Source organism: Lithobates pipiens, unplaced genomic scaffold, assembly GCF_037356315.1.
Source record: "Lithobates pipiens isolate NorthernLeopardFrog02 unplaced genomic scaffold, aLitPip1_a1.2 Scaffold_8, whole genome shotgun sequence".
Taxonomy (NCBI): domain Eukaryota; kingdom Metazoa; phylum Chordata; class Amphibia; order Anura; family Ranidae; genus Lithobates; species Lithobates pipiens.
The window spans coordinates 252,251,310-252,273,223 of NW_027507903.1; the positions used below are offsets into that span (position 1 = coordinate 252,251,310).

The 21,914-nt window shown below is 44.2% G+C and overlaps 1 protein-coding gene across 2 annotated transcripts in view; it reads left to right on the top strand.

The window, feature by feature from the left end:
• Window positions 1–874: 874 nt before the first annotated feature.
• The window catches only part of NR2C1 (nuclear receptor subfamily 2 group C member 1), a 75,100-nt gene continuing 54,060 nt past the window's right edge, over window positions 875–21,914 (top strand). For both annotated transcript variants that reach the window (XM_077470317.1, XM_077470318.1), the window contains exon 1: window positions 875–1,039. The gene's annotated coding sequence lies outside the window, so the exon portion shown is untranslated. The remainder of the gene's footprint in view (window positions 1,040–21,914) is intronic.

The following is a 21,914-nucleotide window of genomic DNA, read 5'->3' on the forward strand; positions in this document are numbered from 1 at the left end:
ATTCAGTCATTTAGACAGTTTGTTTTTTGGCCATTTAATGGGCACAAAATCGATAATTGTTGGGATGTTTTTGAGCTGAAGAAATGAAGGACAAGTGTGGAAATTTTCTGCCGAATGAACGATAAATTGAAAGGGTAAAGGGGGTTATTTACAAAAGGCAAATCCACTTTGCACTGCAAGTTCACTTGGAAGTGCAGTCGCTCTCAATCTAAGGGGTAGATCTGAAATGAGTGGAAGCTCTGCTGATTTTATCATGTATGAGCCAATATGCTGTTTTTTTTTATTTTCTTCGCATGTCCCCCTTGGATTTACAGCGACTTTACTTCCAAGTGCAAAGTGGATTTTCCTTTAGTAAATAACCACCATGTTTCCTATGCAAACTGTCTGCAATAGGTATATGCAAAAAATAAAAATAAAAGAGAGAAAAAAGCATTAATTTACGTCCACTGAACGATTTATCGGTCATTACCTGATCGTTTGTGCTCAAGGCCGAAAGTTTGTTTTTCCTATAGTGTATGGCCAGCACTACAGTGCATGCAGCAGCGCCACTGCACACTGACATTTTTTACTCTCACAAAGTTCAGGTATCATACATGACCCACATGTTGTAGTCACTACACCTTGAAGTTGGTTTCATGGATTGCAATGGAGCCACAGGTGCATTAAACACCTTGGTGTAACCAAGCCCATGAAGGCTCCTTCATACAAAGGCTGGAATTATCTCACATAAGGACCTATGTAAGAAATAAAGCCTCTCTATCCAGCACATAGTTCCTTCCATTCATTACACAGAGCCCCCTCTCCGCAGCCATCCTCTCAACCCTCTTCCTTAGTGCGTCATCCCGCACAGGGCGCCCGCTGACGTCAGCGCGCTTTCAGCTACGCACCGGTCACGGGGAGGAGCTGCGTATTCGGCGGAGCTGAGGGAGGGTCACGAACTCTGACCCGCCGGGAACCGGGTGCGGTAGTTTACCGAGAACACGTCCTCTGGCAGCCGTGCGGCCTACCGCAGAGGCCAGGCCTGTTTCCCGGGACGCAGGTAAGAGGCGGTGCGAGCGCCTGGGGATACTACAAAGGAGGGGGCTGCGGCTGTGTGCGCGCCACTATGTACCGGGGACCCTGGAGCAACGCGGAACCCCCCCTCTTATCTCCGCACGGCCTCACTCGTGACTGCGTCCGGAGCGTCGTGCCCGAGTGACGCTTTAACCCTGTCACTGTGACCTCTGACCTCCACCCGACAGGAACAGCTTCCCGGACACGCAGCTTCCTCCCCCCCTCGCGCCTATGCACGCTCTGTGTGCCCTCCCTCTGTGCGCGCGCCTTAGGCGGGAGGGAAAGCGAGCATGGCGGAGTGTGGATCTATGACAGGCTCGTGTGCGGCTGCACCGGCACATGGCGCCTATACCTGGACAGAGCCAGGCCTTCCCTCCGCATTACACACCATATCACCGTGTGTTTCTCTGTCTATATATATTTATAGCCCAGCCTTCCCCTCTCATGTGTCCTGACACAGCTGTATGGGGCTTCCCCTCCCACCTTATATTTGTATCTTTATAACCACTGATTTTATTACACATTTGGAGTAAAACTGCCTATACACTAGTAGTAGGATTTCCTTAGAAAATTTCAGATCATTCATTCAAGTTTCTAATTGTTAGTGGGGTCAAATCGACTTCTGTTTTGACTGTGGTGATGTTATAAAGCAGGCCGTTAGCCCCCGGTCACATTGAGCCCTGGTTCACGCTAATGCGATGAAGTAAACGCACAAGATTTCCTGCCTTTCTTGCATCGCACCCCAAAGCCATCACATGGCAGTCACGCAATCGGGTGTTATCCTGGGTTCACACTTGTGCGACACCGAAACCAGCGTAATTACAGCTCTGGTTCCCGCAATTCAACTGCCTTCTGTGAACTGCTACGGGTGTCTATACATTTAGTGTCGGTTCACACTGCTGCCATCTACTGCAGGTTCACACATTGCATGTCTCCTGGCAGCAGTTTTGCACTGCCCTATGCGAACCGCTGGGAGTGTCAAAAGTAAATAGCGCCCCCAAATCAGTTTGCATATCGCAGTGCGACCTGCAAATTCGGACAGAAATTGGATCGCATGGGTGTGAACACCCATGCGATCAGATTCTGCTGCGGACCTGTGCGAGTTTGGTCTGAATATGATGCAAATTCAGCCATACAATCTGTATGGCTGAGATCGCATTTGATGTGTAGTGTGGTGCGAATCACATCCGATCTCGGATATCACAGCAATGTGAACTGGCACTGACACCCCCAGATCCGTTCACAGTTGGCAGTGCAAACTCACACAGGAATCGGGTTGCATAGGTGAGAACACCCATGCGATCCGATTTCAGTGCAGGGGAAAAAAAGTCCCTGCATCTTTCTTTCTCATGCAAATTCAATGTGAGTTCAGCCATACAACTGTATGGCTAAACTCGCATTGCGCAGACATCGCATGCGATCGGCCCCGCAGTGCGTGTGCGAATCACATGCGATGTCTGTTTGCACACGTGAACCTAGGCTCAGTGTTATCTTAAAGCGGTTCTCCACCCTAAAGTGGAAGTTCCGCTAATCTGATCCCTCCCCCCTCCGGTGCCACAATCGGCACCTTTCAGGGGGGAGGGGGTGCAGTTACCTGGATAATCCAGGTATCTGCACCCACTTCCGGGACAGACTGCCGCAGATGCCCCCCCCCCCCCCCGTTGTGTTCTGGGAAACAGTTCCCAGGACACAGCGGGGACCAGAAGAGACGCGCAGCGCGACTCGCACATGCGCAGTAGGGAACCGGGCAGTGAAGCCGCAACGCTTCACTTCCCGATTCCCTGACAGAGGATGGCGGCGGGGGCAGTAGAGAGACGAGCGATCGCTTGTCATCTGCCACCGACATCGCTGGACCCTGGGACAGGTAAGTGTCAATTTATTAAAAGTCAGCAGCTGCAATATTAGTAGCTGCTGGCTTTTAATATGTTTTTTTTTAGGTGCAGAACCGCTTTAATGACACCCTGAAACAGATCACAAAAGTGTGAGCACCCATGCAGTGTTATTCAGGTGCAGGAGAAAAAAAGGGTCCTGCACTATTTTTGGTGCAGATGCAATTTCAGCCATCGCATTCGATGTGCACAGGAATGCAGTGCAATATTTAAATTTTTTTGTGCATATTACATGCAATGTTTTCATGCACCAGTGTGAACTTAGGCTGACTGCCGCTTTGTAAAAGTGTAGCTTCATCTGAAATCACCACATGCCTGACAAAAGGGGTCCTGCGTGGCTCAAAAACATTACACTTATTCCAGAGCTGGACAATTAATCATTTTAAAAAAATTGTGATCTCAATTCAACCCCTCTATTATCTATTGCAATCTCTATTGCAGTGTTTGCTGATTCTTTCATGTAACAAGTGGAGAGACTTATCTGCTCACTCAGCTGTCAGAAGAAAACATCCGGGCAGTCTGCCAAGTTTTTACAATGAAATATTGTAACTAACTCTTCCTTCTTGTATAAAAGATAATATTCAGTGTGTAAAGAAAAAAATCCAGGCAGTCTGCCAAGTTTTTAAACAATGTGTAAATGCAGGAAGTTTAACCACTTAAAGTCTAAATCTTTTTCTGACACTTGTTTCTTAAGGTAAAATCAATAATTTTTGCTAGAAAATTACTTGGAACCCCCAAACATTATATATATTTTAGCAGAGACCCTAGGCAATAAAGTGTCAATTGCTGCAATATTTTATGTCGCACTGTAAAGTCTTGTTTTAATGTGAAAGATGATGTTACGCCACAATAATTGTGATCTATCTTCTAAGCAAAAAAAATGTGATTCTCATTGTAGCTGGAATCGTGCAGGTCTAACTTATTCTGTTGTGATGTGACCACTGCAATTGAAGATCCATTGTGTGCTGGCAAAACGTGTATTTATCTGTGATGTATCCAGCTGGTAATCGCTACAGCACCCACTACAGAGGAGCCTGTAAGCCAGGAACATTTGCGATGAGAATATAGACAAGACTTCATCTGAAATCGCATGATTTCAAAATGTGCATTAGATGCTGCAGCAAGTCAGAGTCTGTCTCTTTCCTGGCTGGAGAATGTCCAGCAGCATCTAGCTGCTTTTTTCAGCTTTACTGGCCTGCCTCTTTCAATTATTGTATTTTAGTTCTTTCAATTACAGAGGCTCTGCATCACATACATTTTAATTGGGGCAGTGTGCATGCAACTACAGCCTGCATAGGAACTCCCACTTCTCTAAATTGACATCGAGTCATTGCATAACTCTTCCCTAGAGCCAGCCCACTGATTTCTTCAGGGTTAAGGATTTTTGAGAGGAGTAGGGCTGCAACAAATTATTATTTTCATAATCGATTAGTTGGTGATTATTGTTTTGATTAATCAGATAATAACCTTAAAATAATTATGTATAATTTACCGTATTTATTGCCGTATAACACGCACCTTTTTCCCCCTTAAAATCAGGGGGAACCTGTGGGTGCGTGTTATGCGCCGTTCCCCCGCTGATTGTGAGAGGACCTGAGTGCCGCCGAGATACAAATAGCCGAGTGTACTCGGCTTGACTCCGCTCACAGTCATGCCCAGTCCCGCCCTATGATGAACATAACACAGGGACTGGACGTGACTGTGAGCCAAGTCGAGCATACTCGGCTATTTGTATCTCGGGCCCGCTTACAGTCACGCCCAGTCCTGCCATTTGACCTGTGTTATGTCCAAGATGGGGCGGGACTGCAAGAGGAGTACATATTTTGAGTTAAGAGTTTACCTTAAGAGCCGGTTCACACAGCGGGCGATGCGAGGCGACACGACTCGCCTCGCTCTCGCAAGTCGCCCCCGTTCTGTACAATGGAACCGTTCTGAGAGGAGCGACTCGAGTCCCTCCGACTCAGAAAAAAGGTTCCTGTACTACTTTTGGGCGACCTCGGGGCGACTTGCATTGACTTCTATACAGAAGTCATTTGCAAGTCGCCGCTCAGGTCGCGGCGAGGCAAGTCGGAGTTGCCTCGCCTCGCCTGCTGTGTGAACCGGCCCTTAAGCAGAACTTTACCCATAACAGTTTGAAAACAAATAACCACTTCAGCCCTGGAAGAATTTCCCCTCCTTAATGACCAGGCCATTTTTTTGGTTATGGCACTGCGTCGTTTTAAGATGCTGTACCCAAACAAAATGGACGTCCCTTTTTTTTCCCACAAATAGAGCTTTCGTTTGTTGGTATTTGATCACCTCGGCGGTTTTAAATTTTTTGCGCTATAAACACAAAAAATGAATACATTTCTTTATCAGTTTAGTTCCGATATAGATTCTTCTACATATTTTTGGTATAAAATAAATTGCAATAAGCAGGGAATAGATTCATGGCATTTTTATTATTATTTTTTTACTTGTAATGGCGGCAATCTGCGTCTTTTTTTTTTTTTTTTTTTTGCGGGACTGCGACATAGTGGCGGACAGATTGGACACTTTTTTTGGGACCATTGGCATTTATACAGCGATCAGTGCTATAAGAAATGCACTGATTACTGTCTAAGTGTCACTGGTAGGGAAGGGGTTAACACTAGGGGGCGATTAAGGGGTTAAATGTGTTCTCTCGTGTGTTTCTAACTATGGGGGGAGGGGACTGACTAGAGGAAGAGACAGATCGGAACAGCAGATCTCTCTCCTGTCAGAACAGGGATGTGTGTGTGTGTGTGTTTACATACACACATCCCTGTTCTGGCTCTCATGCCCGGCGGACATCGCGGCCATGTGCAGCAGGCGTACGCCTGCTATCGCCCTTAACCACTTAGACGTCACGCTCGGCCTCTGCATTCAAATGAATGGTGGCGTCGCGGCTGTGAAACCAAGATCGTTCATTATTTTTATTTGTTGCCTCCAGGACAGGGGACTTTACCAGTGGTCCATCACATAATCAGCTCTGTGGGAGGGAGGGGTTTGCCCAGAAAACTATTTTTACTTCCTGGAAAGTTGCTTCAGTTAAGACAGGGGATCAGACTTGGAGGCAACTTTTATTGAAATCAATGGGAACAAGTTGCCTAGAAGTCGGATTGAAGTAGTACAGGAACCTTTTCTGAAGTGGGAGCGACTTCTTCAGTAGTGTACATTAAGACGGCTCTCATTCACTTACATTGATTTTATCATGTCGACTTGAGGCAACTTGGGACAACTTCAAGTCGGATCCAAAGTTGCTCCTGTGTGAATGGACTCTTACTGTAGATAAAATGTTTACATTTATTCTGTAATTTACCTTATTTAAATTGACACTGAAATGATGATTCTGATGCAAATCTTTTCAAATATAGTAAAGTGTTTGTTTGGTTTTTTTTCAGTGTTGCTCATTTTGGAATTGTGAAATGTGTATGTGTTTAAATGTCTAAAAATATTAACAAACAAAATAAAAAAGTTAAAATATTAATGGTTACTAAAATAGAAACGTAAATCTGCAGGAAAATAATAGTTGAATAAGAAGTCAAAGCAGCTGTAAAGGCTTTTTTTTTAAAATATAATATACATGCCTGATCTGTGCACAGAGCAGCCCTGAACCTCATCTTCTAGGTAACCCCCCCCCCCCGCCAGTGTTCTAGGCTCCTCCTCTCATCAGTGTGCCATTATAGGAAGTTGCTTCCTATGGGGGCACACCTGTTGGCTTGCTCCTGAGCCAGATTGTGTGCTTTTGTGGACACACACAATGCGGCTCGGCCCCACTCCCTCCTCACAGGATTGACAGCAGCAGGAGCCAGTGACTTTAACTGACATCATCTGCAGATCAAAGATAAAAAGTGGTTGTAACCCTAAAAAAAAAAATAAAAAAAAAAAAAAGCTGCTGTTCCTTTTAAGGCATGAGAGGTAGCACTGTGCTTTTGCTATGTCAATTTTTCCTTTTATGTGTTGTACAATGCCTGTCTAATCCTGCCTGTTCCAGTCTTCCCCTCAGTAAACTGACCACGTTTATCATGGCTGCTGACAGTGGGGGGTTGGTGCTCAATATTTTGGGGGGCTGGGCAGACTAATGCAACTCCCCCCTCCCTGCTGGAGATGGGTGTATATTAGAGCTACAGGATTCTGGAAATAATGAGAATCCAAATTTTTTCACATTTATACAAAAAAAATTGGGCTAACTTTACCAATTAGTTTTTAAAAAATAAATTGAAGTGTATTTTTTCCCAAAATTGTGTTTAACCACTTGCCGACCGCCGCACGACGATGTACGTCGTCAGAATGGCACGGGCAGGCATAAGGGCTTACATGTACGTCCTTGCCTGCCCGCGGGTCGGGGGCCCGATCGGGCCCCCGCCCGGTGCCTGCGGCGGTCGGTATTCGTTCGGGAGCGATCCCGGACGAGGGGACGGCCATTCATTCATGGCCACCCCCTCGCGATCGCTCCCGACGAATGAAAATGCTCCGTGACATCACTTCCTCTCCTGTAATGTAAACACAGGAGAGGAAGTGATGTATTCTCTCCTCCGTGTCGGTATTTTTCGTTCCGACACCGAGGAGAGAGGATCGGTGAGTTGCACCAACATGACACTACACAGTAGAACATGCCAGGCACACTCACACCCCCCCGATCACCCCCCCCAATTACCCCTGCCCCCCAGTCACAGTGACACCAATGTCATTTTTTTTTTTTTGCATTGGTGTCATTTGTGACTGTAATAACTGTTAGGGCAGTTAGGGTTAGCCCCCTTTAGTTCTAATGTACCCCCCAATAAAGGTTTAACCCCGTGATCACCCCCCGTCGCCAGTGTCACTAAGGCTGGGTTCACATTGCAGTGGTTTATGAGAACGGATGTGATTCGCACCGCACTGCAGTGCAAATCACATCCGATCTCTGTGCGATTCGAGTTCAGCCATACAGATAGTATGGCTGAATTCGTGTCGCACCCGCCGCAAACTCGCACGGGACCCTTTTTTTGGTCCGCAGCAGAATCGGATCGCATGGGTGTTCACACCATGCGATCCGAGTTTGCAGATCGCACTGCGATATGCGAACTGATCTGGGGGTGTCATTAACATTTCACTGACACTCCCAGCAGTTCGCATAGGGCAGTGTGAACTGCCGCCGGGAGGCATGTCATGCGGGAACCCGCCGCGGATTCGTGGCGTTCCCGCATCGCTCCAGTGTGAACCCAGCCTAATAAGCAATCGTTTTTCTGATCGCTGTATTAGTGTCACAGGTGACGCTAGTTAGGCAGGTAGGTATTTAGGTTCGCCGCAGCTTTTTATAGCGCCAGGGACCCCCATATACTACCAGCTTAAAGCCCCCTGATTGCCCCCTAGTTAACCCTTTCACCAGTGATCACCATATAACTGTTACAGGTGACGCTGGTTGGTTAGTTATTTTTTTATAGTTTCAGGCACCCGCCATTTATTACCTAGTCTCACTAGTGTACCCCTAAATTTAGGGGTGTCTACTTTCCAAAATGGGGTCATTTGGGGGGGGGGGGGTTTGTGCCATCTTGGCATTTTATGGCCTTCAAAACTGTAACGCCCTTAGCCTGAAGGCGGTGCTTGGTTTTCGGGGCCCCGTACGCGGCTAGGCTCCCAAAAAGTCCCACATATGTGGTATCCCCGTACTCAGGAGAAGCAGCAGAATTTATTTTGGGGTGTCATTTCACATATGCCCATGGCATGCGTGAGCAATATATCATTTAGTGACAACTTTGTGAAAAAAAAAAAAAAAAAAAGTTTGTAATTTTCCCGCAACTTGTGGCAAAATATAAAATATTCCATGGACTCAAAATGCCTCTCAGCAAATAGCTTGGGGTGTCTACTTTCTAAAATGGGGTCATTTGTGGGGGTTTTGTGCCATCTTGGCATTTTATGGCCTTCAAAACTGTAATAGGTAGTGAGAAGTGAAATCAAAAATTTACGCCCTTAGAAAGCCTGAAGGCGGTGCTTGGTTTTCGGGGCCCCGTACGCGGCTAGGCTCCCAAAAAGTCCCACATATGTGGTATCCCCGTACTCAGGAGAAGCAGCAGAATTTATTTTGGGGTGTCATTTCACATATGCCCATAGCATGTGTGAGCAATATATCATTTAGTGACAACTTTGTGAAAAAAAAATAAAAAAAAATTAAAGTTTGTAATTTTCCCGCAACTTGTGGCAAAATATAAAATATTCCATGGACTCAAAATGCCTCTCAGCAAATAGCTTGGGGTGTCTACTTTCTAAAATGGGGTCATTTGTGGGGGTTTTGTGCCATCTTGGCATTTTATGGCCTTCAAAACTGTAATAGGTAGTGAGAAGTGAAATCAAAAATTTACGCCCTTAGAAAGCCTGAAGGCGGTGCTTGGTTTTTTTACATTTATATCGCAAAAAATAAAAATCGCAGAGGCAATCAAATACCATCAAAAGAAAGCTCTATTTGTGGGAAGAAAAGGACGCAAATTTTGTTTGGGTACAACATTGCATGACCGCGCAATTACCAGTTAAAGCAGCGCAGTGCCAAATTGTAAAAAGACCTCTGGTCATTTACCAGCAAAATGGTCCGGTCTGAAAGTGGTTAAATGAACCCTGTGTGACATAAAATACTGCAGCTGTTGCCATTTTATTCTCTAGGGTCTTTGCTAAAAAATATATGTTTGGGGGTTTTAAGTAATTTTATAGCAAAAAATACAGATTTTAACTTGTAAGCAACAATTGGCGCAGGCAGTGTCAGATGTTTTTTCACCTTAATGCATAAAATGCATTAAGGTGAAAAAACATTTAACTTTACAACCCCTTTAACCACCCTGGTGGTATGATTATGTCAGATTTTTGTGTCTCAAAGCAGTACAATTGTTTTGCATAGAAATTTTGCGTTTTATATTGTAATTCTTAGTAATAACACACAAATCTGTCCAAACAAGAGTCTAGTAGACATCCTGGGCATGATAAAGTTTGAAACACAAAACCATAAATTATAATATAATAAAAATAACTATAGATAATTATAAAATAATAATAATAAAATGTATTTCCCCACGATTCACTATCGCTCAATTCTGCAAGTGTTCTAATTTACTAATGCTGTTTTCTAGCTGGTCTAAAACCACTTTTGACGTAAAGGGACACTTTTTGGTTGCTATGGACAATTTCAAATTTCCAGACAGAACAGTATATATAATATAAAACTGGACAAAGCACTTAGGAAAAAAAGGATTAGAGGTCGACCGATATGGGTTTTTCTCTGGCCGATGCCGATATTTAGAAATCATGGCGGCCGATAGCCGATATATGATGCCGATTTTTTTGGGCCGATATGTTAGGCCGATTTTATTTTATTTATTTTATTTTTTTCCTTTTTTATTTATTATTATTTTTTTTTTAATCCCCCTTGATCTAACACACCTTTCCCATTGGGGCGTTTTTCAGGCACTTTTGGGCTAAAAATAGCGCCTGTAAAGTGCCTGCAAAATGGCTCCCCTGCAGTCTGTGTGAAAGACAGGGTGCTTTCACACTGAGGCGATGCGCTGGCAGGATCTTAAAAAAAAGTCCTGCAAGCAGCACGTTTGGAGTGGTGTATACGGCTCCTCCACCACTCCTGCCCATCGATATGAATGGGCACCACTGCCGAAGCGCATGCAATGCGATTTGGCAGCAGTGCTTCATGGGTGCATTTAACCTCTTCCTTGGCCGCTAGCTGGGTTATATGTGCCCCACTAGCAGCCAAATAGCACCGCTAAAATGATGGTAAAGAGCCGCTAAAACTTGCGTTTTACCATCAACGCTCCAGTGTGAAAGCAGCCTTCATAAGTGAAATTTCTTACATTTAAACATTTATTAAACAAAAAAAACCTCCAATCAGTTTACTTGTATGTATGATTTAGATAAAAAAAAAAAAAAAAACCTATGTATTAAATAAAAACAGGTAGTCAAAACTTTTGGACGAAAAAAAAAAATGGGCTAACTTTACTGTTTTTATTTTATTTTTAAATAGTGTATTTTTTTTCCCCAAAAAAATGCATTTGAAAGACCTCTGTGCAAATGCCGTGTGACATAAAATATTGCAACAATCGCTATTTTATTCCCTAGGATCTCTGCTAAAAAAATATATATAGTTTTTGGGGGGTCTAAGTGATTTTCTGGCAGAAAATACAGGATTTTTACTTGTAAGCAACAAGTGTCAGAAAAGATTTAGTCTTTAAATGGTTAAACTGAGAACTTCTACACACAGAGATGACTTCATTCATTCAAGTGTAAACATTGTATCTTTCTGTTCTTTTCTTGGCAGTCTGCCCAGAGAGGAGGAAAGTGTTGCTATGACGACTCAGGCAACTCACACTGACTTCTTACAGAAGTCATTTCAAAGTCCCATAGTTCTAAATCGGCTTTTTATCAGCACAATCGGCCGATGCCGATTATTTAAAAAACTGCAAATATCGGCCGATATATCGGTCGACCTCTAAAAAGGATGTGAAATGATTTCATACAGTAATGTAATCTGTAAGATTACAGTAGGGCCAAAACAATTGACAACTAATTGATTATGAAAATAGTTGACAACTATTTTCATAATCGATTAATCGGCCAGCTGATTAGTTGGTCTGCATACAGAATGTGTTATATGTTTACATATCAGGAAATACAGTGAAGCACACATACAGCTCAGTGCATCCTCCTTACATGTCTGTAAGTGCCTGAGAACTTGTGAATGGAACATGTAGCCCTGGGCAAGAAGTGAGTGGTTCTAAAGACAGAAGTTTTTTTTACCTGGCTGTAGCGGCACTCTATATTACACTTTGCAGCTTGGTATTGGGGCACTCTGAATGCAGGAAGAGCCAGAAGTGTTGTTGGGGAACCCATAAGGCAGGGGTTGACAAATATTTGCTTGGAATCTAGGAGCCAGCTAAAAAAGTTCCGAGCCAGATCCGTGACGGCGATCTGGACCTGTCCCTGGCCTGACATGGAGACGAGTGAGGGGAAGATAGCGCCCCCAGCCCCCACCTGTCTCCAAGTCATTGCCCATAGCTCTTAGAGGGACATTTTATTTGTTTTATTTTTTTCAAATGACGATTTTTTTTTTAATTGCATTTTAGTGTAAATATGAGATGTGAGGTCTCTCTGACCCCAGATCTCATATATAAAAGAGGACCTGTCATGCTTTTTTCTATTACAAGGGATTTTTACATTCCTTGTAATAGGAATAAAAGTGAAAAAAATAAGTTAAAATAAAGAAAAAAAAATTTTTTAAACGCGCCCTGTCCCGCCAAGCTTGCGTGCAGAAGCGAACGCATATATGAAAGCAATGTTCAAACCCCACATGTGAGGTATCGCTGCGATCGGAAGAGTGAGAGCAATTATTCTAGCCCTAGACCTTCTCTAACTCAAAACATGCAACCTGTAGAATTTTTTAAACGTCGCCTATGGAGATTTTAAAGGGTAAAAGTTTGTCGCCATTCCATGAGCGGGCGCAATTTTGAAGCATGACATGTTGGGTATCAATTTACTCGGCGTAACATTATCTTTCACAATATAAAAAAAAAATTGGGCTGACTTTACTGTTGTCTTATTTTTTTTATTAAATAAATTATTTTTCCCCAAAAAAAGTGCGCTTGTAAGTCCGCTGTGCAAATATGGTGTGACAGACATTATTGCAACGACCACCATTTTACTCTCTAGAGTGTTAGAATGAAAAAAAAAAGTGTGTGTGTGTGTGTGTATATATATATATATATATATATATATATATATATATATATATATATATATATATATATATATATATATATATATATATATATATATATATATATAATATATGTGTGTGTGTATATGTTTAGGTGTTCTAAGTAAATGGAAGGAGATATCTTCATTAGCATTGCTGGTTGTAATTCCAACGGCCACCACAAGAGGGCGCCAGATTCCAGAAGGAATAGGATCACAGAAGGGAATAGGATCACAGAAGGCCTCAAAGCCGGGGGCTCAATTACCGGCCGCCGGCGGCGCGGCCCGACGCAATCACGCCGGGGGGGTCCACTGAGACAGGAGACCCCCAGCTGTGCTGCGCCAGGTCTCTAATTCTAGTCGCCAATGCGACCTGGCGCCTGGGTTTTGTCGAGCCCTGCCATAAGGACCCTTTCACGCGTGCGGATCCCGGGAGGATCCGTATTCAGCCATCCGCTTGCTCAGCGGGGATTGCTCCATTGATCCCCGCTGAGCCGGCGGATGACAAGTCCCCCTCCGGTCAGATCTCCACTTTCCTCTATGGGGGAATCGGATGAAAATGGACAGTCTGTCCGTTTTTCATCTGATCCTCAGACGGATGAAAAAATAGGGTTTTCCACTATCATCAGTTTCGGATCATAGCGGAGATTGATGTCAGCAGATGTTCATCCGCTGACATCCGTTATCCCATAGGGATACATGTATGTCCGTTTGTCATCCAAAAATGGATGGATAACAAACGGACATACGGTCTGCCTGTATGAAAGGGGCCTAAGAGGACTATCTCCCCAAAGACCAAAGCGAAGAGTCTCGGGGTTATTTTAGACGCACAAATGTCAATGGATGTACAAATAGGATCTGTAGTCAGTCGATCTCACCATCTGCTGCGCATGCTTCACAGACTCATCCCTTTTATCCCAAAGAATGACAAAGCAGTGGTAGTTGGAACAATCATTAATTCACGACTGGACTACGCAAACTCGCTTTACATAGGATTACCACAATATCAACTTGCGCGATTACAACTGATCCAAAACACGGCGGCAAGGCTGATAACAGGAAAAAAACCCTGGGAATCCATTTCTCCTTCACTGAGGAGCTTACATTGGCTAACCGTAAAAAATCGGATCAAGTTCAAGACCCTTTGCCTCACCCACAAATGCGTGCATAGAGAAGCTCCGCAATACCTAATGGAGAAAATAAATCATTACACACCAAACCGCAGTCTTCGATCAGCCAACAAAAACCTCCTCCTCGTGCCCAAAGCCCGGTATAAATCCAAGGGTGATCGGAGATTCGCTGTCCAAGGGCCTCGGCTATGGAATGCTCTACCAATCAACATCCGCCTGGAAGAAAATCACCTGGCTTTTAGGAAAAAACTCAAGACCTTCCTCTTTTAGCAGATGATCAAAGCTCGCCACAGCGCCTAGAGGCGATTCAGTTCGCATTGTGCGCTATATAAGTATTTCATTCATTCAAGAGGAGAGTCGGGGTTTCTCTGTGCAAAACCATTACAGAGCAGGTAAGTATAACACATTTTTTGTTTTTAAAAAAAAAATCTATTTAAAGACTGTGTGCAGGGAAGATCAGCATCGGAACCCAGAGAAAGTGAAGGCTGATAGACGGGAGGTAATAGAAGGCATTATAATTACATTTTAAAGTAAACTTCTACCTTATTGTGCATTATATTTAACTACTTGACCACTGGGCACTTAAACCCCCTTAATAACCAGACCAATTTTCAGCTGTCGGTGCTCTCACATTTTGAATGACAATTACTCAGTCATGCAACACTGTACCCATATGAAATTTTTGTCCTTTTTTTCCACACAAATAAATAGAGCTTTCTTTTGGTGCTATTTAATCACCGCTGGGTTTTTTATTTTTTGTGCTATAAAAGAAAAAAGACCGAAAATTCTATAATAAATAAATAAAAATAATAATTTTTCTTTGTTTCTGTTATAAAATTTAGCAGATTAGTAATTTTTCTTCATAAATGTTGGCCAAGAGTCCACAAGCTATGGTGCCAATATCTGAAAATTGATCACACCTGAAGTACTGATCTCATTTCTTGAGACCCTAACATGCCAGAAAAGTACAAATACCCCTCAAATTACCCCTTTTTGGAAAGAAGACATTTCAAGGTATTTAGTAAGAGGCATGATGAGTTTTTTGAAGTTGTCATTTTTTTCCCACAATTCTTTGCAAAATCAAGATAATTTTTTCCTTTTTTTTTTTTTTTTTGCACAAAATTGTCATATTATCAGGTCATTTCTCACACACAGCATATGCATACCACAAATTACACCCCAAAACACATTCTGCTATTACTCCCGAGTATGGCGACTTTTACACAGCGTGTCCACATACAGAGGCCCAACATGCAGGGAGCACCATCAGGCGTTCTGGAGCACCTAGGCCAATTCTGACATTTCTCTCCTACATGTACAAAACCTCATTTATTTGCTAGAAAATTACATAGAACCCCAAAACATTATATATGTTTTTTTAGTGGTGGTCGTTGTAACTTTTTATCTCGCACGGTATTTGCGCAGCAATTTTTTGAACGCTTTTTTGGGGGGGAAAAAAACAGTTTTGTGCTTTTAAAAAAACAAAACAGTAAAGTTAGCCCAATGTTTTTGCATAATGTGAAAGATGAAGTTACGCCGAGTAAATAGATACCTAACATGGCACACGCTCGTGGAATGGCGCCAAACGTTGCTACTTAAAAATCCCCATAGGTGATGCTTTAATTTTTTTTTACTGGTTACATGTTTTGAGTTACAGAGGAGGTCTAGAGCCAAAATTATTGCTCTCGCTCTAACGTTCGCAGCGATACCTCACATGTGTGGTTTGAACACTGTTTTCATATGTGGGCGGGACTTACGTATGCGTTCACTTCTGCATGCAAGCACATGGGGACAGGGGCACTTTAAAAAAAAAATGTATTGTTTATTTTACTTTATTGTAATAGGAATATGGCATGACAGGTCCTCTTTACAGTGAGATATGGGGTCAATAAGACCCCACATCTCACCTCTAGGCTGGGAAGCCTGAAATAATAATAAAAAAAAAAAACGATTCTGGCTTTGATCGTATTGGCGAGTCGGTAGAAGCATCGGTGGGGGGGCGGCAGCGTCCCATCTCGGCTCCTGTAAGAAGGATCAAGCAGCGGAACAGCTGCTATGATTATTCTTATGGTGTAGGGAAGCGCCGGCTGAAAAAGCTGATATCTGAATGATGCTTGTAGCTATATATTCTGTCTGTTATTCTCAGAGTGGATTCGAGATTTTTCTCCCTAACCATATAGTTGGTTATTTATACTTACCAAGACATATAGATATTTAAGAATAAATTGCCTTCTTTTTTAAACTTTACATATTAACCACTTCAGCCCCGGAAGGTTTTACCCCCTTAATGACCAGGCCATTTTTTGCGATACGGCACTGCATTATTTTAACTGACAATTGCGCGAGCGTGCGACGCTGCTGTACCCAAATAAAATGAATGTCCTTTTTTTCCCACAAATAGAGCTTTCTTTTGGTGGTATTTGATCACCTCCTGTGGTTTTTATTTTTTGCGCTATAAACAAAAAAAAAAGCGATAATTTTGAAGAAAAAACTATTTTTTTTTACTTTATGCTATAATACATATCCAACAAAAATATAAAAAAAAAATGTATTCATCATTTTAGGCTAATATGTATTCTACTACATAATTTTGGTTTAAAAAAAAAACAAAAAAACGCAATAAGCGTATATTGATTTGTTGGCGCAAAAATTATTGTGTCCACAAACTATGGGATAGATTTATGGACTTTTAATTTTATTTTTTTACTAGTAAGTGCGGTGATAAGCGATTTTGTTTTTTTTTTGTTTTTTTTGTTTTTTGCGGGACTTCCACAAAATCCTACCCCAAGTGACACGAGTGACACCAATACAGTGATCAGTGCTAAAAAAAAAATGCACTGATTTTGTATAAATGACACTGGCAGGGAAGGGGTTAACACTAGGGGAGATCAAGGTGTTCTACCTGTGTGGGGGTGGACTCACTGGGACAACACAGAGATCGCTGTTCCTCATTACTAGGAACAGACAATCTCAGTGTCCTCCCCTGTCAGAACGGTGATCTACCTTGTTTACATAGTGATAAGTGATGTAGCGCTAACCAATAAACTCACATGTGAAAATGTGAATGCGATAAATCATATAAGTGATAACCAATCAAATGACAAATTACATAAATATCAGGTGCATCAAGTGAGAGAACTGTGAAAAGTCCAATCTGTAAAAAGTTCAGGTTGAAACAAACCAAAACATCCAATCACTAATGAATCAGTAAAGTGAAAAGATATGAAATAATGTCCAACATGAAAAATAATGATATAAAGAGGAGCCTCCACATCCAACACTGAGTGGTGAAAGATCAAGAGAAATGCACTGAACACTGTCCGGTACAGAGAACATCAAAGATGGTGATTCATCAACAAAGAAAAAAATATGCATATGCTCTTACCGGAACCGGTGGACTCCAATGTCGGCGACTGTCAGGGCTGGCTTAGTCCTTCCTTCTCTGGGCTGGCTGCTCAGCTGTCGGCTAATTGCCAGCTCTCATCTCTCTCCACAGTTACCAGCTGTTCCTGATCATGCTCTTCTGACCTGCCTACTTAAAGCTGTCCAGCTCACTTCACCTTTGCCTTGGTCACATCACAAGAAACCATCTCCTGCGGTTCTGTTTAAAGACTGGTTTGCTGACATCCCTTCTGGCTCCTTATCCTGCTTGCTGTTGCTCTACTTGGATCCCTGACTTCTGGCCTGGCTGATTACCCAATCTGGTTATTGAACTCTGGCCTGGTTGACTACTCGATCTGGTTACTGTACTCTGGCTATGCTTTGACTACGCTTTTTCTATTTACCTTTTTATTTTTATTTAATAAACAAGTGTGATTTAATTGTACTTCTGTCTCGGTCTGATTCATGGTTTCTGACAGTAGGCGAAGGCCATGAATTCAGAAGATACAGTCAAGCCACTTGTTGGTAATATTTTTTCCAGATTGGATGGGTAAGATCATGGATCAGTTTGCCATGGCGTTACAAACGCTCCTGAGTTGCACGGCTCACCAGTACAACCTGAGTCGCAAGCTGTCCCTGCTGCTGCGCCAGTCTCTGTGCAGGCACCCACCTTGAGTATTACCTCTGTAAGAGGTATGTCTGGTACCGCTCTGCTTCCCCAGCAATATGGGGGTGATCCAGTTCAATGCAGAGGGTTTCTCAATCAGGTTGAGATATACTTCGAAATACTGTCCCAGGCGTTTCCCACGGACAGAAGCAAAGTAGGTTTCGTGATATCTTTGCTTTCTGAGAGAGCCTTGGCCTGGGCTAACCCTCTATGGGAGACGCAAAAACCTGTTGTCTTGAGTTACCCTGACTTTGTGGCCTCCTTTAAAAGGATATTTGACGTTCCCGCACGCTCCGCTTCTGCTGCCAAGTGCCTCATGTCCATCAAACAGAGTGCGAGAACTGTTGCCGACTACGCCATTGAATTTCGAACTCTGGCAGCAGAGGTTGCTTGGAACAATGAGGCCCTCGTAGCTGCTTTTCTCATGGTCTCTCGGATTCCATCAAGGATGAGATAGCAGCCCGAGATATACCCACTGAGCTGGAGAGCTTGATCTCGTTTGCCATCCTCATTGACTCCAGACTCAGAGAAAGACTTTCTCTTAAGATGCGCTTGCGGAAGCCTCCTGTACCTTTGCCTCCAAGCTTTGTAGTCCCACCCATGCCTCCCTCACCTTCCATGCCTCCTGGTACCGAGTCAGTCAGTGAAGACTGCGGATGAGAGAGCCTTTAGGAGGAGGGAGAGATTGTACCTTTTGTTGTGGCCAGGTAGGTCACTTCTTGAAGTCTTGTCCTACCCGTCCAGGGAACGCCCGAACGTTGAGGTCCTGTCATGGACAGACCTTAGGTGTCGTTGTTTCGTCCCCAGTTATCCAGAAGGATAAGCCCCTGGTTTCGGTCACCCTTTCTTGGGATGAGTCGTCCATCGAGATACAGGCTCCAATTGACTCTGAGGCTGCAGGCCTGTTCATTGATGCAGCATTTGTTTCACAGCACTCGATTCCGCTGCAGTTGCGTGACACTCCACTTGCCATTGAGGCTCTTGACGGGAGACCTTTACAGCCTGCCCATGTGACTCATGAGACGGTTCCGTTGTCCATGGCCGTAGGGGCTCTTCACCATGAGATAATCCAATTCCAATGTATTTCCTCACCCAGGGTTCCTCTGGTTATTGGTTATCCTTGGTTACAGACTCACAACACCTCTTTTGATTGACTCCGTGCTGAGGTTCTCTCCTGGTCACTACAATGCAATGAGGCATGCTTCCTGAAGGTATCCAAAGTCCTGTGCATCTCTTCACTCCCCTCCCTGCCGGAGGAGTACTGCAATTTTAGCAATGTCTTTGATAAAGGTCAAGCTGGTAGTTTGCCTCCACACCAGTCTTATGATTGCGCAATTGACCTTCAACCTGGTGCCATACCTCCTCGTGGCCGGGTTTACCCTTTGTCGGTCTTGGAGGATAAGGCAATGGAGGAGTATGTTGCTGACGCACTTTCCCGAGGTTTCATCCGCAAATCCTCGTCTCCTGCTGGTGCTGGTTTCTCCTTTGTGAAGAAGAGCGGTGAACTGAGACCTTGTATAGATTCTAGGGGTCTCAATCGTGTCACGATTAAGAATGCCTACCCTATTCCATTGATTACAGAGTTATTTGACCGCCTCAAGGGAGCAACGGTTTTCACGAAGCTTGACTTGAGAAGAGCATACAATCTCATGCGCATTAAGGAGGGCGACGATTGGAAAACTGCGTTTAATACCAGAACAGGCCATTATGGATTCCTGGTAATGCCTTTTGGAACGCCCCGGCAGTTTTCCCGGAATTTATTAACGATGTCCTCCGAGATTTGTTGCAGTTGTGTGGTGGTTTATCTCGATGATATCCTCATATTTTCTGTCGTGTGCTTCAGAAACTAAGAGAGAACAATCTATTGTAGACTGCAGGAGTGCCAGTTCCGTCATGAACAGGTTACATTCCTGGGCTATGTCATTTCCACTGCTGGTTTTTCCATTGACCCAGAGAAACTTTAGTCAGTCCTACTGTGGCCTCGACCCGTGGGTTTACGTCCTCTGCAGCGTTTCCTGGGCTTTGCCAACTACTATCGGAAGTTTATTCGTAACTTCTCGTCTCTGGTCAAGCCCCTGACTGATATGACCAGAAAGGTCGGTAACTCACAGAGTTGGTCTCCCGAGTCCATTAAAGCGGGAGTCCGCCGGGACTCCGCGTTTTTTTTTTTTTTTTTTAAAAGCCAGCAGCTACAAATACTGCAGCTGCTGACTTTTAAAATAGTGACACTTACCTGTCCAGCGCGCCCGCGATGTCGGCACCCGAAGCCGATCTGTAGATCGTCTCTCGGGTGCTGCCGCCGCCATCTTGGGTATGGGAATCAGGAAATGGAGCCTTTTTAGGCTTCATTTCCCTGTTCCCTACTGCGCATGCACGAGCCGCGCTGCGCAATAAGGACGGTCCCCGCTGCCTCTGGGATCTGTGTGTTTTCCCAGCAGGCAGCGGGGCACTTGCGGAAAGGGGCGGGCACTTGCAGAAAGGGGCGTAATCTACGCCCCTTTCCGCAGAGAGCTATCCCGGAAGTGGGTGCAGATACCTGTACTGTACAGGTATCTGCACCCCCCTCCCCCCTGAAAGGTGCCAATTGTGGTGCCGGAGGGGGGGAGGGTTCCGATGAGCGGAAGGTCCACTTTAGGGTGGACCTCCGCTTTAAGGCCTTTGAGACTCTCAAGGCTGCCTTTGTTTCTACTCCTGTTTTGACACATCCTGATCCTACGTTGCCTTTTATCCTAGAAGTTGATGCTTCTGAGACTGGAGTTGGCGCCCTTCTGTCTCAACGTCCTAACTCTGAGAGCGCTATGCATCAGTGTGGCTACTTTTCCAAGAAATTGTCACCTGCTGAGTGCAATTATGAGATTGATGACAGGGAGCTGTTGGCGATCATTTTAGCCCTGAAAGAATGGAGACATCTCCTTGAAGGTACCACTGTGCCTGTTCTTATTCTTACTGACCATAAGAATCTTACATTCTTATCTGAGGCTAAGCGACTCTCTCCCAGAAGGGTGCGATGGGCTCTTTTCTGGTCACATCACAAGAAACCATCTCCTGCGGTTCTGTTTAAAGACTGGTTTGCTGACATCCCTTCTGGCTCCTTATCCTGCTTGCTGTTGATCTACTTGGATCCCTGACACCTCATCTGGTTATCGAACTCTGGCCTGGCTGACTACTCGATCCGGTTACTGTACTCTGGCTATGCTTTGACTACGCTTTTTCTATTTACCTTTTTTATTTAATAAACAAGTGTGATTTAATTGTATTTCTGTCTCGGTCTGATTCATGGTTTCTGACAGCGACATAGTCATGCAGGCATGGTGCCGCAATCGGCAAGTGTGTGGAACTCCAATGGGCCCAGAACTTCAGGAATGGAATCCAAGGGAGTCCGACGGTAAAGATTGACTAGAAAGCAGATTCACTCCCGTCTGGATGGTATGTGAAGAAAAAAATTTGCTTCCACATAGTGTAGGTCAAAAATGGTAATTTATTGCTAAAAAACTGTGTACAAGGATAAAAAGTGATCATGGCTAAAAGTACAAGGCAATGTGGGGAGCGATAAGCCTTGCCCTATGCTTTTCGACCAGATAGGCCTTCAACAGGGGCATATATCGACTCCCACCACACTGTCAATATTTTTAGACTACATGGGAATAAAGTTATAATGCAGGTCTATGTTTACATAGGCAGATCCCCGGTCTGCCTCTCTGTGAAGCGATTTCGCAGGTGGCTGGCGGACATCGAGTCCACTGGACCTGTGCGTGTGTTACCCCAGCGTCGCACCCACACTGTCTACAGGTACGTTGTTTCGCATAATAGAGTCACCCTGCCGCAGTATATATGTGGTGGGCGGCCTTTAACTGGATTATACACCACACTTTTTTTTAACCGGTTCCCAACCAGCGCACGCCAATGTACGTTGGCAGAATGGCACGGGCAGGCATATTGGCGTACAGGTACGTCCAATTTCTAATGCCGCCGCTCACGTACTGGTCGGGACCCCCGTGAGTCCGGTCGCGGGTCCCGCGGACTCGATCGCCGCGGGCATACCCGCAATCGTCTCACGAGGCGGCTGAACGGAGA